Source organism: Ahaetulla prasina, chromosome 1 (assembly GCF_028640845.1).
Source record: "Ahaetulla prasina isolate Xishuangbanna chromosome 1, ASM2864084v1, whole genome shotgun sequence".
Taxonomy (NCBI): Eukaryota; Metazoa; Chordata; class Lepidosauria; order Squamata; family Colubridae; genus Ahaetulla; species Ahaetulla prasina.
The window spans coordinates 155,648,906-155,667,277 of record NC_080539.1 but is presented as its reverse complement, the minus strand read 5'-3'; positions in this window follow the sequence as shown (position 1 = coordinate 155,667,277).

The following is an 18,372-nucleotide window of genomic DNA, read 5'->3' as shown; positions in this document are numbered from 1 at the left end:
TTGAATCCTGTGTGTACATATATTGTCTAACTCCAACATGTAGCATCCTTGGGGGAAATCGAATCAATCTACCATTTACCTTGGAACTACCAGACGTTCAGTGTTAAGGTAATATTCACAAAACACATTGTGAATTAAAGATTTGGCAACTGCATTTGCACAAGAAAGAAAGCTTGGTTATTGTAAAACATTGCCTGCCTGCCTGCCTATCTGCCTGCCTTCCTGCTGTATGATCCTAGGCTTGAAAGTATTAACATAAATAAAATAGTATAACTTAAAATAAAATCACTTAGAATTGATATGTAGTCCATTTAAATAGATCCTTGTGAGGGTTTTTAACAATACTGCTGCTGGGGAAGTATTTAGAGAGAAGGAGGGATTATAAAGTTTCTGTCAGCCTGAATATTTTTTTTTGGGGGGGGGGAGAGGGTGAATATTGCATAATGCCACATTCCTCATTCACAGTGAAGACATTGTAACATTCAAACTAGTCATCTTAATTTAGCCACTTTGCAGAACTCATTCCAGGAAAAGTTTAGAATCACCTCTGATAGATTCCAACCACAGACAAGTTTGCAATAGAGCTAGAAGCTGCCATTGATTGAATCCTTTTGAACTCTGATGCATTCCTGCATGATGCTTTATTTGTTATGGTTAAGTACTATCCTCTTCAACTCTTTTGCTATGCAGGTAGTAAGGAAAGAAAAGTTAACTCATGGTTTGAGATAGCAATTGCATTTTCCTTTCTATCCCTACTGGTTAGGGATGGTTTTGTGGCATGGTAAGTAACTGTATTCCTAGGGCATCCATGTGAAACTAATGGTAGATATGTAATGATAAGAGTGGATTGAGCCTTACATTAGCTCTGCAGTGATGCATTTATAATAACCAAATCAGGTTTCCTGAATGTTCCAGTCTCATCCGTTCTCATTTCATAGGGAGAACTTTATAATTCTAGGAAAGGAAATTACTTGTGATGATATAAAAGTAAAATAAGATGATATGCATTTGATCATTTTGATCAGGGTGAGTGGACTGTCAGTGGAGAGAAAGTTGAATTGTGGCTCATTGTAGAATGGATTGACGTCATTATCACGAATCCACCAGCTGTTGCCAAAGCCAACTTGGCCTATTGGAGATGCTTGCAGGACTGTCTGTGCCAGAAAGGCATGAGAAGCCTTATCTCATTTTGTCTAAACACAACATTTCAGATTTATTCATGCAGATCACCACATATCCTCTGTCTCATACATCCAGGCAGATGTGCAATTAATGTCCTGGCTTTTAAAGCAGATCTTGTTAATCACATCAAGCAGCAAATTCGGTATGCCAGAGAGTCTTGTGTCTAGATGAGGGTCATATTTCAATACAAGGTTGCTGTTGCCAGTTCTGACTATCACCGAAGCAGCACGTTATATACATCACTAATAGAAATACTGGCAGCAAAGCCTTTCATTCCGCTGTCCCACAATTCCGCCATTTAGAATAGAATTCTTTATTGGCCAAGTGTGATTGGACACACAAGGAATTTGCCTTGGTGCATACGCTCTCAGTGTACATAAAAGAAAAGATACCTTCATCAAGAATCATAAGGTACAACAGTTAATAAAGTCACAGGGAAACAGTCAATATAAATCTTAAGGATACCAGCAACAAGGTATCATACAGTCATACAGTCATAAGTGGGAGGAGATGGGTGATAGGAATAGAATTTTTATTGGCCAAGTGTGATTGGACACACAAGGAATTTGTCTTGGTGCATATGCTCTCAGTGTACATAAAAGAAAAGATACGTTCATCAAGGTACAACATTTACAACACAATTGATGATCAATATATCAATATAAATCATAAGGATTGCCTGCAACAAGTTATAGTCATACAGTCATAAGTGGAAAGAGATTGGTGATGGGAACTATGAAACGATTAATAGTAGTGCAGATTCAGTAAATAGTCTGACAGTGTTGAGGGAATTATTTGTTTAGCAGAGTGATGGCCTTCGGGGAAAAACTGTTCTTGTGTCTAGTTGTTCTGGTGTGCAGTGCTCTATAGCGTCGTTTTGAGGGTAGGAGTTGAAACAGTTTATGTCCAGGATGCGAGGGATCTGCAAATATTTTCACGGCCCTCTTCTTGATTCGTGCAGTATACAGGTCCTCAATGGAAGGCAGGTTGGTAGCAATTATTTTTTCTGCAGTTCTAATTATCCTCTGAAGTCTGTGTTTTTCTCGTTGGGTTGCAGAACCGAACCAGACAGTTATAGAGGTGCAAATGACAGACTCAATAATTCCTCTGTAGAATTGGATCAGCAGCTCCTTGGGCAGTTTGAGCTTACTGAGTTGGCGCAGAAAGAACATTCTTTGTTGTCCTTTTTTAATGATGTTTTTGATGTTAGCTGTCCATTTGAGATCTTGCGATATGATAGAACCCAGAAATTTGAAGGTTTCTACTGTTGATACTGTGTTGTCAAGTATTGTGAGAGGTGGAAGTATGGAAGGGTTTCTCCTAAAGTCTACCATTTCTACGGTTATGAGTGTGTTCAGTTCCAGATTGTTTTGGTTGCACCACAAGGCTAGTCGTTCGACCTCTCGTCTATATGCGGATTCGTCATTGTCTCGAATGAGACCAATCACTGTTGTGTCATCTGATGAGAAGATTAATAGTAATGCAGACTTAGTAAGTAGTTTGTCAGTGTTGAGGGAATTATTTGTTTAGCAGAGTGATGGTGTTCGGGAAAAAACTGTTCTTATGTCTAGTTCAGAGGTGGGTTTCAGCAGGTTCTGACCAGTTCTGGAGAACCGGTAGCGGAAATTTTGAGTAGTTCAGAGAACCGGTAGTAAAAATTCTGACTGGCCTCGCCCCCATCTATTCTCTGCCTCCTGAGTCCCAGCTGATTGGGAGGAAATGGGGATTTTGCAGTAACCTTCCCCTGGATTGAGGTGGGAATGGAGATTCCTTCCCCTGCAATGCCTACCAAGCCACGCCCACAGAACCGGTAGTAAAAAAATTGGAAACCCACCACTGGTCTAGTTGTTCTGGTGTGCAGTGCTCTATAGCGTCGTTTTGAGGGTAGGTGTTGAAACAGTTTACGTCCAAGATGTGGGGGATCTGTAAATATTTTCACGGCCCTCTTCTTGGTTCATGCAGTATACAGGTCCTCTATGGAAGGCAGGTTGGTAGCAATTGTTTTTTTCTGCAGTTCTAATTATCCTCTGAAGTCTGTGTCTGTCTTGTTGGGTTGCAGAACCGAACCAGACAGTTATAGAGGTGCAAATGATAGACTCAATAATTCCTCTGTAGAACTGGATCAGCAGCTCCTTGGGCAGTGTGAGCTTTCTGAGTTGGCGTAGAAAGAATAGTCTACGTTTTATATTATATCAAACGTTTTATATATTATACGTTTCTTAAACCAAACAAGGCATTTATTTTTCTCAACTAGACAATCCAGCCACATGTTTTTCTCAACACGCTATTGTAATCTTAAAATGGAATCTGTGGATGTTGAGGTGGGCGAAACTGTAGAAACATCATGGACATTGAAACACATTTTCCACTGAGAAGGAGTGGATTTCAAGTATTTCAAGAAGAGGAAAATTGAGGGTGGAAATGAAAATATTTTGGAAAAGCATTCATAATATCCATCAGGATTTTTCCTGATTGTTATGGAATTGCTTCCTGCAGTAAAGCTAATAACAACTGCCTTCTCTTGCTCACAGTTCCTGCTTATTGAAGCGCCACCATTGCCACTGAGATAGGTTGGACATTATTTTAAGTGTATTTCATTGTAAGGTGTAGATCATCAAGGAGATGTTAGCTTTGACTTGGCTTGGAGCAGAACATGACCTTAAAGCTGCCTAGAGCAAGCTTTGCTTGCTTTGACCACTTCATTGATCTCTTCTGCAGCCTGTTTTTCTACATGCAAATTCCTCCAGTACCTTTGGGAACACTTGCAAAATTCAGAAAAGGTCTCTGTGCAGGCAGGTATTGCACGTACAGGTGAACGTCTTCCCGTTTCTACAAATGGTGAAGGATGTTGAGAGGCAGCGAGTAGAACTTTTCTGAGGCAAATTATGTCTCTTCATCACCCCGATGAAATGCACTACAGTATATCTCATGGCTGCGACAGCCCAGAGTGGCCCATCAAGGCAAATTCACGACACCTGACCCAGGTCAATTGTACCATAAGATATGGTTGCCTTTTAGGAATATTACTACTGCCCTGAAACTCTTCCTGAAGTATATGTTACATTGTGTTATATGCCTGTGTGTTTCTATGAGTAGAGGAATCCGAATATGTTTTTACTTCAGCTTTACAGTTGTTAACATTCTACTCACAAAGCAGAATAATTTTTATACCATATCTTGTTGTGTCTTTTACAGCGACTACTGAGAAATGGATTACTGCTCCTTGGATCAAGCAGGCCACTGCATTGTCCCTGACAATCAAAGGATTTGGTAAATGTCATTGCACTTTGTCACAGCCTTCCAGCTCAACAAACATGATTTCACTGAGTTTTAAAATTCTTTTACCTGATTTCCATCATTTGTACGTTCAAAGATGATCAGAAAGTGAAAATGATATTTCCCCCTTTTTAAACCCCAAGCATTTCATGCATTTATTTTAGAGGCCCAGTTTATAATATTCTCTCTCTCTCTCCCTCCCTCCCTCCCTCTCCCTAACTTTCTCTCCCCCTCTCCCCCTCTCCCTCTCTCCCTCTCATTGTAGAGCCTATGGTATGAGTTGGATCAGCATCTACTTCCTACTAGGGCTTTTATAAAAGACTGGAAACCTTTTATGGACTTTTTGATGAGCTGCATGTTCATTTTTTCCAGATTAGTGTACTGTCTTCTCTATCTAAGGAAACAGATACCAAACTCATGACTAAGATTTAGTCAGTAACAGAACCCCACCTTCAACCAATCACTTATAATCTAGGTGTTCTGACCCGGTTCCCAAGCATGACAAACCTTCTGTAATTAAATCAATGATTCCTTTATTAGGAGCACCAGCAGCCCCGGCAAAAAGTCTCTCTCTCACACACACAGCAGGCTGACAAGACTGTCCAGCAGGGAGATGAATAGTTGTCTGCCACATCTATTCATCTCCGCCCCTTGCCTTTTATCCCCAGAGCTAGGGTGGGGCTTCACTAGCAGCAGTGGCTCTTCTGTCCCAAGGATCGGCCCATAGGTTTCCACTGCTCTCCTCTCCTCTGCCTTCTGCGCATCCACGTGTCAAGCACTGGACCCCAGCTGTTCCTCCTCTTCCTCATTAGTCACCTCCAGACTTGGGGGCTGTTGACTCTCCATCTGAGGGCTGATGGATGACCCAGGCTCTGCCTCTGTCTCTCTCTCTCTCTCTGACACCTCCATTCCCTCTTCTCTCAGGTTGCCTTGATGCTGGCCCTAACTCCCATGCCACCTCCTCATCTGATTTGGCTGCTGGAGGGGCCGGTGGCCAACAGACCACAACACTAAGGCAACATTGCTTAAGTTTAAAACTTCCCTAAATTCTATCATCACCTCTTGGTAAAGGCTGGAGAAGAACATAATAACAAAGAGACACATCAGCTTATTTAGCAGATAATGAAAACAATTTGTTCCATTAAAATACAGGAAGAACCCTCCTAATATCTATCTGTTGGGGAGAGGGGAAGAGGGAGAGGCAATTGAAGCAAGTTGCAGATAGGCCAATTGTAAAAAAACAAACAAACTCATGGATTGCTAAATATATAACACTATTTCAGCTGGGGAGATGAAGGGGAAAAGGGATTAAACTGCCTAGTGAATGCCTTCTCTGTGTGATAGAATGAATCTGTAAAAAAAATGTTAGGAATCACAAAAGGGATGAAACAAAAATTCCCTAAAATTAAATTTGGGACTTTGGCTCTTCCAGTTAGAAAATCAAAAGCTTAAATGCTTTACTAAGAAAATGTTTTGTTCCTAATCTCTAAGTGTAATGTTGCCACAAAAAGAAAAGAAAAATTTGCTATGGGTTTCTTCCAGAAAGAGCTGGATTTGTCTAGAACAGGATGGACTACAGAATTAGAATAGAATAGAATAGAATAGAATAGAATAGAATAGAATAGAATAGAATAGAATAGAATAGAATTTTTATTGGCCAAGTGTGATTGGACACACAAGAAATTTGTCTTGGTGCATATGCTCTCAGTGTACATAAAAGAAAAGATACGTTCATCAAGGTACAACATTTACAACACAATTGATGGTCAATATATCAATATAAATCATAAGGATTGCCAGCAACAAGTTATAGTCATACAGTCATAAATGGAAAGAGATTGGTGATGGGAACTATGAGAAGATTAATAGTAGTGCAGATTCAGTAAATAGTTTGACAGTGTTAATGGAATTATTTGTTTAGCAGAGTGATGGCCTTCGGGAATTACTCCCAAAAGTTCAGTTTCAACAAATCTTTCAGGCAGCAAATTTGCATCTTGCTTAGAAAATGGTTCTTACCAATCTATCCCTCTTCTAGGGACCTTATTTCTTTTTTAAGGGCAGAACTGTGCATCAAACAGTGAAATTAAGATTACTTTAGTTTTAGTGAGCTGGTACTTAGAAACTCTGTTTTAACATATGCTTTATGGCCATGGCCATTTATACTCACAGGCTAATTCTGCCCACAATCAGGAATTCAATCTTGACCAGCTCAAGGTTGACTCAGCCATCCAGCCAGGGGTGAAATCTAGGAGGTTCTGACAGGTTCTGGAGAACCGGCAGCAGAAATTTTGGAAAACTGGCAAATACCACCTCAGGCTGGCCCCAGAGTGGGGTGGGAATGGAGATTTTGCAATATCCTTCCCCCAGGAATGGGGTGGGAATGGAGATTTTGCAATATCCTCCCCCCAGGAGTGGGGAGGGAATGGGGATTTTACAGTATTCTTCCCCTGCCACACCCACCAAGCCACACCACACCCACCAAGCCACACCCACAGAACCAGTAGTAAAAAAACTGGATTTCCTTCTGGTGGCTCCGTGCATGTTGGAGACGGTCCTTTTGGACCGCCGCCCCGGTAATTCTGTTAAAGCCGCTCAGACAGACAGCACAAATCAGCTGTCTGGCGGCTTGAAAACCTTTCCCTCGGGAGAAGGGGGAAAGGTGAGCAGCTGGGTGGGGGTAGATCTCTCCAAGAGCTCCAGGAATAACTCCTGGAGCTCGAAGGGTGAGAGCTCCCTATTTAAACCTGGCAAATGCTCCAGATCTGGGAAGCTTCTGCAACTATGCAGAAAAAAGTGCCCACGACCATCTCTGCTATCAAGATGAAGATATTCTAATTACTTTAAGCAGACGGAGCGGAGGCAAGAGGCAGGGTGGATGCATGTTTTAGATCTCATCTCGATCCTCGGAAGGTATTTGAGAAGAAGGAAAATGGCGGATTTGTTTAATGAGGCGTGAAAACAAAACTTAAGGAAGTCCTTGTTAACATCATTAGTGCCTTGTTAACTCTGCTTAAATTTGATGGATTTTATATTTAAGTGAAGAAATCTTAAAGAGAAAAACTGAAGGTTTATAGAACTGATTTACCCATTTCAAATAAGTTGTTTGAAAAGATTTGACTTTTTTGCAATCTACAAAGTGAAAGTAAGATGGCTTCTAAACGAATACAGCCTGCTGATTCTAAGGGAGCTGACTTGCTAGCTCAAATACAAAAATTACAAGAGGAGCTGAAAGAATTTTTGAAGGCTCAAATTTCTGCTCGAGACAAAAAAATTAAGGAAATTGAGAAGAAATTATTGGAAATTAAAAATTCTGCTATAGCTGAGAATGAAGACTTACAAGAAGATATGAGGTCAGCCTTTATGACTATGTTTGAATTTATAAAAAAGCTGGATGGAAAAGTGCATGAGATTGATCAAATTAACTTGAATTTAAAAAGTCAAATAGAAGAGCTTCGGAACAAGGCCGAGAGAGCAGATGAAGAACGGATTTTATTACAATATAAAACAATGGAATTTGCATTGAGGGTGAGAGGTTTAAAAGAAAATAAGCGAGAGAATTTACAAAAGATATTTGCAGAAGCCTTTTCACAGGTGATTGGACTGACATCAGTGGATCTTGAAAACCAAATTGAGAAAATTTACCGTGTTAATTCATGGGTGGCAAGGCAGAGACAACTGCCAAGGGATTTATTTTACATCTAGGAAGGATTTATTTTACATCTAGGAAGATTAGGAGTGAAATTTCACAAGCCTTCTATAAAAGTAAAATTCAAATATTGGGTCAAAAGGTTTTGGTGTTGAAAGAAATTCCTTTCAAAATATTGAGGGATAGAAAAGAATATGCCTTTTTGGTAAATAAGCTTAGAAACCGCCAGGTATGGTATAGATGGAATGTGCCAGCCGGATTAACAGTAAATTATATGGGAGGGAAGTATTGTCTTAGTGCAGTTACCAAAGCAAGAGATTTTTATACTAAGGTATTGAAGGCTGAAAGTTTTAAAAGCTAAGGTGGGAGGAGAAGTGGAAGTGGCTAAAAAAAGGGAGAAGGAAGTAAAGCAAACACAATCTGAAACTGGGGCTGTAACTTTGGGAGAAGAAATACAGAAAATAGCAGGGGAGGAGCAAAGGATGGTAATATCTAAAAAAGAGCAAGGAGTAAAGAATCAACATTGTCAGATGAAAAGTGTTTCCTTTTATGGGAAAGGGTAAACTGTAAGTGAAAATTTCTGAACATAAAAGAAATAAAAAAGATAATGTGCATGTGTTTGAGTTTGTAAGTTAAATGTGGGTGTATTATATTTATTCCATTATTATTATAAGTGGTGGATTTATCTATTTTGGATAAAAATTGAAAGTAAGAAAGGATAATTTAAATTCTTTTTTATATATAAAATGTCTTAATAGATGTTATTTGGAAATTAAGTTGGGTTGTATTTGTTTTAATTTGTAAGTAAAATGTGGGAGATATATTTTATTGACATTATTTTATTAATGGTGGATTTAGTTACTTTGGATAAAAATTGATGTTGGGTTTAAAGTGCTGGGGGGGAAATTAAATTAAAAATTAAAAAATTAAAATAGAAAGGGGGTTGCTTAAGGTTAAAATGTTAAAATGGTTATAAAATATTTGGTAGTTTAATGTGATGGAAATATGGAAAGAAGAGGGCCGTGAAAATATTTGCAGATCCCTCGCATCCTGGACATAAACTGTTTCAACTCCTACCCTCAAAACGACGCTATAGAGCACTGCACACCAGAACAACTAGACACAAGAACAGTTTTTTCCCGAAGGCCATCACTCTGCTAAACAAATAATTCCCTCAACACTGTCAGACTATTTACTGAATCTGCACTACTATTAATCGTTTCATAGTTCCCATCACCAATCTCTTTCCACTTATGACTGTATGACTATAACTTGTTGCTGGCAATCCTTATGATTTATATTGATATATTGATCATCAATTGTGTTGTAAATGTTGTACCTTGATGAACGTATCTTTTCTTTTATGTACACTGAGAGCATATGCACCAAGACAAATTCCTTGTGTGTCCAATCACACTTGGCCAATAAAAAATTCTATTCTATTCTATTCTATTCTATATGGGGGGGGGGGGCAAAAATTGAGATAATGTCAGTGTAATATTGGAAGATGGATTATATGTTTGTTATCAAAGACTGGAAGTTAAAAATATTGAACTTGTTGGAAACTTCAATGTACCAGACTGAAAACCCACAAGAAAATATACCGGAATGAGGAAGATGGACTGACTATATTCAGAACAATTATTGGATGAAGAAACATCAAATATTTTAGGAATGAACATTTCCTTCTTTTTTGTTTCTTTTTATGGAGAAGGGGAGTTGAGGTTTTAGGGGAGGGATGGGAATTTATGGATAATTAGGGTATTCTAGCTTATGATTGTTAGATCTTATACCTTGTATTCTGCTCTGGGAAATCCGGGGGTGGGAGGGGGTGATGGTGGGTGGGGGGAGGGGTCTGGGATATAATGGGGAAAAACTTTCTTGTAAAACTTTTTCAATAAAAAAAATGGATTTCACCACTGCATCCATCCCTCCAAGGTCAGTAAAATGAGGACCTAGACTGTTGTTGCTGACATTGTAAACCACTTAGTGCGCTAAAGCACTACGAAGTTGTATATAAGGTTTTTTTTTAAAGAAAAAAAAGATATGAATCTAAAGGGATGATGGATAGCCTTGTTTCTAATGACAGATTGAGATGGTTAAGTGAAGGCTACAAGGGTAGTGAGAAGCTCCAAATGAAAGGCAAATCATTAAGGATAAAATCAAAACTAGCTTGGGAAAAAAATGGAGGGGGAGGAGGAGAGGTTAAAGTAACTGGAGCAAAAATAACACACTAGAAGAAGATATCCTTCAGTAAAGATTTTTTTTTATGAAGACATACAAGAAGATACATTTTTTAAAAAAAAGTTTTTTTATTTTATAGACAAACAAACATACAATACATAATCAATCATTCAGTGTATCATCTGAGTACATCTTTTGTGTCTTCTTCTTACTCCTCCAATATTTATCATTTCTTAATATTATCATTTCATTTATTGTAACATTTTCCCCACATTTCTTGTTTTACTATTAATACATTTATCTACTTTCTCCCCTTACTTCTTCACTTATTTCGTTACAACATTGCCCTATATATATCTCTTCTCTAACCAATGGTAAAATTGCCCCATATCTTAAAGTATTTCTTTAATTGTCAAAGTCAATCTATTCATTTCTGCACAATCCAATATTTTCTTAATTACTTCTCCCTCTGTAGGGATTTTCTCTGCTTTCCATCTTTGTGCAAATACTATCCTCGCTGCAGTTATTACATGTTTAATCAAATATATATTTTCTTTAGTAAATTTCTCTGTTAAGATACCCAATAGGAACAGTTCAGGTTTTAAATCTATATGTTGCTGTATCATTTCTTCTAACCATGTTTTAATTTTAATCCAATAATTTCTCACTTCTGGACATGTCCACCACATATGAGAATACAATCCTGGTGTCTGATGGCATTTCCAACAATTAGTTGATTTATCTTTAAACATTTTTGCCAGTTTTTCAGGTGACATGTGCCATTTGTAAAACATTTTATATTGATTCTCCTTATATGCTGTGGACATTGTTAATTTATAATTCCTTTCCCATAGCTGCTGCTGTTTATCTAACTCAATTGAATAGCCAAAAATTTTTGCCCAAGTTATCATTGTTTCTTTTACCTGTTCTACAAGAAGATACATTAAACACCCAACAGAATGAAAGAAAAGTTTGTTTAAAAAAACTGTATGAAGTTATACTAATGAAAAGTGATGCTTGTTGGAATGAGAAAGTTATGAAAAGATGTATATTGGGACTGCTGCAAAATACAAAGGGACATGCACAAATATAAAGAAAAAATATATAATTACCAATAATGGAGAAATGGTTAAAAGAGGCAAAGGAATTGCAAAGTGGTTTTGACAGAAATAAAAATTGGTTTGGAAGTTGGCTAAACAAGATATTCCCAATGGAGTAAATATAAAATAACATATAAATGTATGTATGTGAAAAAACAATGAAGTCAATAATACTATGAAGATATTGAAGAACGATGAGGCTAAAGGTATAGAAGGTATACTTGAAGAAATGTTCAAATATGTGCATTGTTTGCTTATGGAATAGCTATGTGAGTTGTTTATCGTATGTGTGAAAATTGCCTATGTAAGAGAAGATGGAAGGAATGGTGTTACTGATGCTTTACAAAAATGCAAATATAAAAACACTGAATGCAGAAGCTTCAGAGTGATCAAAATGTTAACTGAAAGATATCTGGCAGAATTCTGATCACAAGGCTACAAAAGCTGTCCATAAGCACACCTAGGATGTGTAGAATAGCTTTTTGCCAGGTAGGAGATACATGGACTACATTTTTTTTTCTCTATTCAGCAGATAATTGGAAAACGTGTGAGTGTGTGAAAAAGTGAGTGTGATTTAGAAAAAGTATATGAAAGTGAATAGGCTTGAATTATTAAATGATTGGTGCAAAAATGATTGCTGCACACAGTATATAATGAAGGATCATTTTATCATACTCGGTAGACTTATAAAAACCCACGAAATTTTCAGTTCAAGTAACACATACTATTATAAAGAATTTTAAAGAACATTTTGTGTTGGTATTAATGAACAGACAACTACAAAAAAGCCACGGCACATAGTTTTTATATACGATTGCTGCTTTGAGAGAATTATATGTGCAAAAATGGAAAGATTCTGAAATACCCAAAATAGTGCAGTGATTGATAAAGATGACAGATCTAGCAGATACACAAAATTACATTGTTTACTAAGCGAAAGATCATATTTATTCATGACTGGAAACATCTTGTTGGGCTTTTCATTCCAGCTCATGCGTGCTGGAAAAAAAGAATAATGATTCTAATTGATGATTAGAAAGGGAAGATTATGAAAAGAAGGAAACTTTGGTGTAACTTCAGAGAAGGCAAAATATTAATGTATTTATAGCTGCTGTAAAGAAGACCAGAAGCCATTTTTTAATTATTCTTTTTCCCCCTTTCTTTTCTATATTTATTTTTTTACTTTTCTATTATTTTTTTTCCCCATTTCTGTTATCTTTAACTTAACATTTGTGCTGTTTTAAATCTATCGAAAAACCCATTTAATATAAATTACATATACACACAAACAATAATGAAGACAGTATATGACGGAAGTAAAGCTTGTGTGAGAATAAACAGAGTGTGTAGCAAAAAGTTCAACACTCAGCAAGGATTAAGACAAGGATGTGTATTATCTTCTTAGTTTGTTAGTAATCTGTGGATTAATATGTTAAAAATGAATGTGGTAAGAATAAAAGAATGTTAGTTCTTGAAAATGTATGTGCAGTATTGTATGCCCATGATGTCATGGTATTGAGAACCTGAATGATTTACAAAAAATTATTACACTAAATTATATGATACCATGAAAAGTATAAAACTGAAACTGAATATATCAAAGAACTAAGTAGTTATGCTTGATAGAGAGAATTGATTGAATGTTTTCAAGCTGTACATAAAGGGCAAAAGATTAGACAAGACAGTATTTGATTATCTTGGTAGAATGCATATTAAATATAGAAAAACAGATGCATTTTAACATATATAAATGCCTGGTCTTTGTGTCTCCGGTGCTCTGGCGCTCATGCGTGCTTGTGCACACACATGTCCGCATGTTCCTGTTTGGGCACTCCGTGCCAAAAAAGGTTCGCCATCACTGGTATATGGTCAAGGGGTGGATGGATGCCAGAAAAAGTAAACATGCATGCTTACATACATATGTTTGTGTATGTATATATGTATGTGTATGTTTATATCGGTATATATATTTGTGTCTGCCCACTCAGTTATAGGAAAGTTGGAAATATCAGGAGAAACATAAAAGGTGTTGCAGTAAGTATGGATTATTTATTTATAGTAAAACAAGAAATAGAATCAAGAATGAATAGGTGCTGAAGGAATGTAGACTGAATACAAAGAAGAAGAAGAAGAAGAAGGAGAAGGAGAAGGAGAAGGAGAAGGAGAAGGAGAAGGAGAAGGAGAAGGAGAAGAAGAAGAAGAAGAAGAAGAAGAAGAAGAAGAAGAAGAAGAAGAAGAAGAAGAAGAAGAAGAAGAAGAAGAAGAAGAAGAAGAAGAAGAAGTGACCAGCTTGAAAGATGTATGCTGAAATGATCCGGTTGGAGAGACAGAACAAACGGATAAATTGCAGACCAAATGCGCAAAAGAAGAATGAATTGATAGACAGGAAGTGGGGGCAGACAAAAGAGGTCATGGTTGGATGGAATGGCGAAAAAGAGAGAAGGGAGATCCATGAAGCTTAAAAGGCAATGCCTGCATCATGGGCAGGATGTGATTAAAGCAAAGTTCATTAACAAGGGATACAAGTTATGAAAAGTTCTACTGAATTGTGTTCATTGACTAGATTTAGTTAGATGTCTTTTTCTTTTCTTGGAAAGGTTCCTCGGGATTCAGTGCAGACATATATGCTGGGCTTGTTGGAGGCTACTCCAAAATCTCAAAAGAGGGATCAACAGGACAGAGATATATGGGCACTTTTCCTACTCCAGATCCAAATAGCAGCAACCCCTAGAGCAGTGATGGCTAACCTTTTTGTCCTTTCATGGCGAAAGTGCATGCACACGCCCAACAGCATGTGTGCACACATGTCCACATCCATACTACAATGCATGCAAAACACACACCCCATGCATGTGCATGCGACCCCCCCGCACCCCACTTTGGGCCTAGCAAGCCTTCTGGGACCAAAATTGGGGCATGGGGGGGCATACACCCCCCTGTGATCCCCCCTGCCCCCCCCGCATGCCTACGCTGTTACAGATGCTATGTCGGCCTTGTATGCACCTTATTCCTCTCTAGCATTCATCTCCATTGTTCAGTGATGCATTTTCTGCCTCTCTAGGATTTACCTCTATCTGCTCCTGTGAGGCACTTCCCGTTCCAGTTGGATATATATAGTTTTATTCTCAATGGCTTGTATAGTGTTTTAATTGCATTTTGATTAAACAACGGTGCTGCAGAGACCTGAAAATCAGGTAGCCGGCGGGAGGCGTGCCCGCAGAGCTCACCTGGGGCAAGGGCTCGCATGCCGGCAGAGAGGCCTATGTATGCCACCTGTGGCACGCATGCCATAGGTTCGCCGTCACGGCCTTAGAGGGTGTGTGCCTCAGTCAAACACTTTCCCATTCCATAATAAGTAGTATTTAAGCAACATTACCCTTTATATGTATATCATTGCTTATTGTCTGAAACAACTTTGGAAATTACGGAAAAGTCTGTTTCTGAATCTTCAAAATATTTTGAAAGGCTGCAGTTTGCTCCAAAAACACCTCACGTACGTTGCTTCTTTAAAGCCAGTTCCCACTTCGGTTCGTGAAGCTACTTCAATGGGAAAATTCAATTCAAGTTTCATTGAAATCAAAGAACTCCCTTTTTGAAGTGTTTGCAAGCTCTAGTCCTGAATCTGTCATCCATCTGTCAAAGTTCAACTGCTAGTTTTGTTAAAAACAAATCAACTAATGGAGACATGAAATCTATTTTTTTTCCTTATTCAATGTTCCACCTTGTAGTTAATGCCATTTTTAAGCCAGGAAATATAGGATTCCATGAATCACGTACTTCTTATACCATGATAGCATCCCCTTAAAGATCACACCATCTTATTTTCTAGTTTTCTATTAGAAAAATCTAATTTCTACAGAGTAATTTCTACAGAGTAATTCTACAGAGGAATTATTGAGTTTGTCATTTCCACCTCTATAACTGTCTGGTTCGGTTCTGCAACCCAACAAGAAAGACACAGACTTCAAAGGATAATTAGAACTGCAGAAAAAATAATTGCTACCAACCTGCCTTCCATTGAGGACCTGTATACTGCTCGAATCAAGAAGAGGGCCGTGAAAATATTTACAGATCCCTCACATCCAGGACATAAACTGTTTCAACTCCTACCCTCAAACCGACGCTATAGAGCACTGCACACCACAACAACTAGACACAAGAACAGTTTTTTCCCGAAGGCCATCACTCTGCTAAACAAATAATTCCCTCAACACTGTCAAACTATTTACTAAATCTGCACTACTATTAATCTTCTCATAGTTCCCATCACCAATCTCTTTCCACTTATGACTGTATGACTGTAACTTTGTTGGCAATCCTTATGATTTATATTGATATATTGACCATCAATTGTGTTGTAAATGTTGTACCTTGATGAACATATCTTTTCTTTTATGTACACTGAGAGCATATGCACCAAGACAAATTCCTTGTGTGTCCAATCACACTTGGCCAATAAAAATTCTATTCTATTCTATTCTAATTCTTCTCTAAATCTTCTCTACACAAGAAGGACCTGGGTGGAGCTGGAGTAGTCAGTTACATTCCCTTTTCTTTGAAGACAGACCTGATGAACTTAATTTAATTTAACTAGACATGAATCAGATCTCACTGTTTGGCTGTGATTGTAAAGATATTAGTGGAAAGTATCTCTCATCAAACACAGTGGGACTCCGGAGTAAACATGCAGTGGATCGTTCTACATTTGTTAAAATGGAGCTGTAATTCGCAGCATTCTCAATGTGATTGTTCACTCAGGGAAATTGTGTGTTATATATCTACCATGACATTTTATTATAAATGGAGGAGAAGAAAGTTCCTCAGCCTGTAATCTAATGATCTTTGAGGAGGCAATCCAATAACTACAACAGTGTGCTCTCAAAATGGACAAGAAATGATGATAATGGAAGAAGCTAATCAGTCCATGGTTATATTCTCTACAACGGGTTGTCAAACTTGTGGCCCACAGGCCAGATGCGTCACATTCTGGCCACGCCCATGCCCGGTTTAGGAAAGGGGGAAAAGTTGTGATAAATCACGTGACGCCGCCATAATGAGTTTGACATCCATGCTCTACAAGGTGGTGTTTCTGGGAGACTGAGGGGAAAAAACCAGCAACATCATCAATGAAAAAAAAACACCCTGCCTTTGTTTCCAGGCTGCTAAATTCATACTTCCAGTACTTCAGTCTCAAAGTTTCCAGCCTCAGAGTTCATAGTTCACCATAGACAGGATTGTGGTGCACGTCTCTAAGGAGATACCCAACATTAAACCTCTTTATAATGTTGAAAACGGATGACTGAGGATTTTGAAGGCCTTGGGCAAATGAGTCATTTGGGGCCTCTTAAGAAATGAAAGGTTCTCAGGCATTGTTAAAAATATATCATTTCTATGTAAGAAGCTGCAGTGAAAATGTATGTGTAATAATGTGCTCCAGGTGTTTAATTTTTAAGGCAGTAGAAGTAGAATGTTATAGTATACCATGAATCTTAAAAAATAAAATAATGGTGGCTTCTTAATTTTGAAATGTTACCATATAGTACATTATCCATGACACCCGAGTGACCAAATCTTGACAATAATATTATTATTAGTATAAATGATTTGATACCTGTAGTTAAAAACAACTGCTGAAATTTAAATATATCTGTCCTATAGCTGTCTTGCAAAGCATTTTAACTTTGATACATCTTGGTGGCTATCAGTGTTAACAGACAAAGGAAAAAGTCATTCTCAGCTGGTCTCCAGAGAAAGGATTCTCTCTACCTTTTAATCTTGAGAATGCCATGTTATTGTGCTTTAGATCTTTTTTGAAAAGAGAAGAATGCTGGAGGAACTCAGGAATTTTTTTCCCAACAGAGCCATTTTTTTTAAATCAAACACTGCCTGAAAATGTGTGACCATGGCATTTATGATCTTCCCAGTCTTCCTCCCTCCCTCCCTCCCTTTCTCTTCTCTTTCTTTCTCTCCCTCCTTCAGTCTCTCTCCTTCTCTCTTCCCCTCTCTCTGTCTTTTTCACTTCCTCTCTTTCTCTTTCTCTCTCACTCTCACTGTCTCTCACACACACACTGTTTATCATTGCAATCAGCTAGTTACGGTATTTTTCGGAGTATAAGACGCTCTGGACTATAAGACGCACCTACCTTTTTTGGTGAGGAAAACAAGAAAAAGAAATCTGTCTCTGCCTCCCAGCAATTTTGCCTCGTTGCAGCAAACAGCAAATAGCCTGCTTTACTTTAATCTTCATTTTCAGCATAGCTTGGTTAGCACAAGAAAACAAATCTGCCCCCAGCAATTTACCTCCTTGCAGCAAGCAGCAGAGGCCCACGCAGCAATAGGCAATAGGCCCGCAAAGCAATAGGCAATGGCAATCCCTGCAGCCTGAAACAGCTGAGCATCAGGAGGCCGATCCAATCAACTTGTGCTAATTAGGCTGTTGGGCTGAAATGGGCTGTTTCTTCTTGCTGCTTGCTGCAAGGAAGTAAATTGCTGAGAGGCAGCGGCCAAGGGTGGGGGCCAGTGGGTGGGGGCCAGTGGATGGGCGGGGCTACATTCGGTGTATAAGACACACCCAAATTTTCACCCCCTTTTCGGGGGGGAGGAAAGGTGCATCTTATACTCCGAAAAATACAGTAGGTGATTGTCCTGGTCTGAAGAATGCTTAAACAAGCCATCTCTTCCAAAGCTGTTTTTCTCTGCAGTGCAACATTTCTCCAAAAGATGCTAACTGCAAGTTAACAAACTCAACTCTGTGACTATATCAACCAGCTTGCTATAATAAACAAAAAACTTCCCTCAGCAGAAAAGAATATAATATAATTGGGAAGCTAATTGACTTATAATGAAAACAAAAAAAATGGAGAGAAAAAAATCAAAGTTGATGGCTTGGTCATGGCAGAGAACTGATGGAAGATGTCTAGTTCTTGAGAGCAAGTCACTCTATTAAAATTAACATATTTGTCCAGTATAAGTAAATTTTAATAA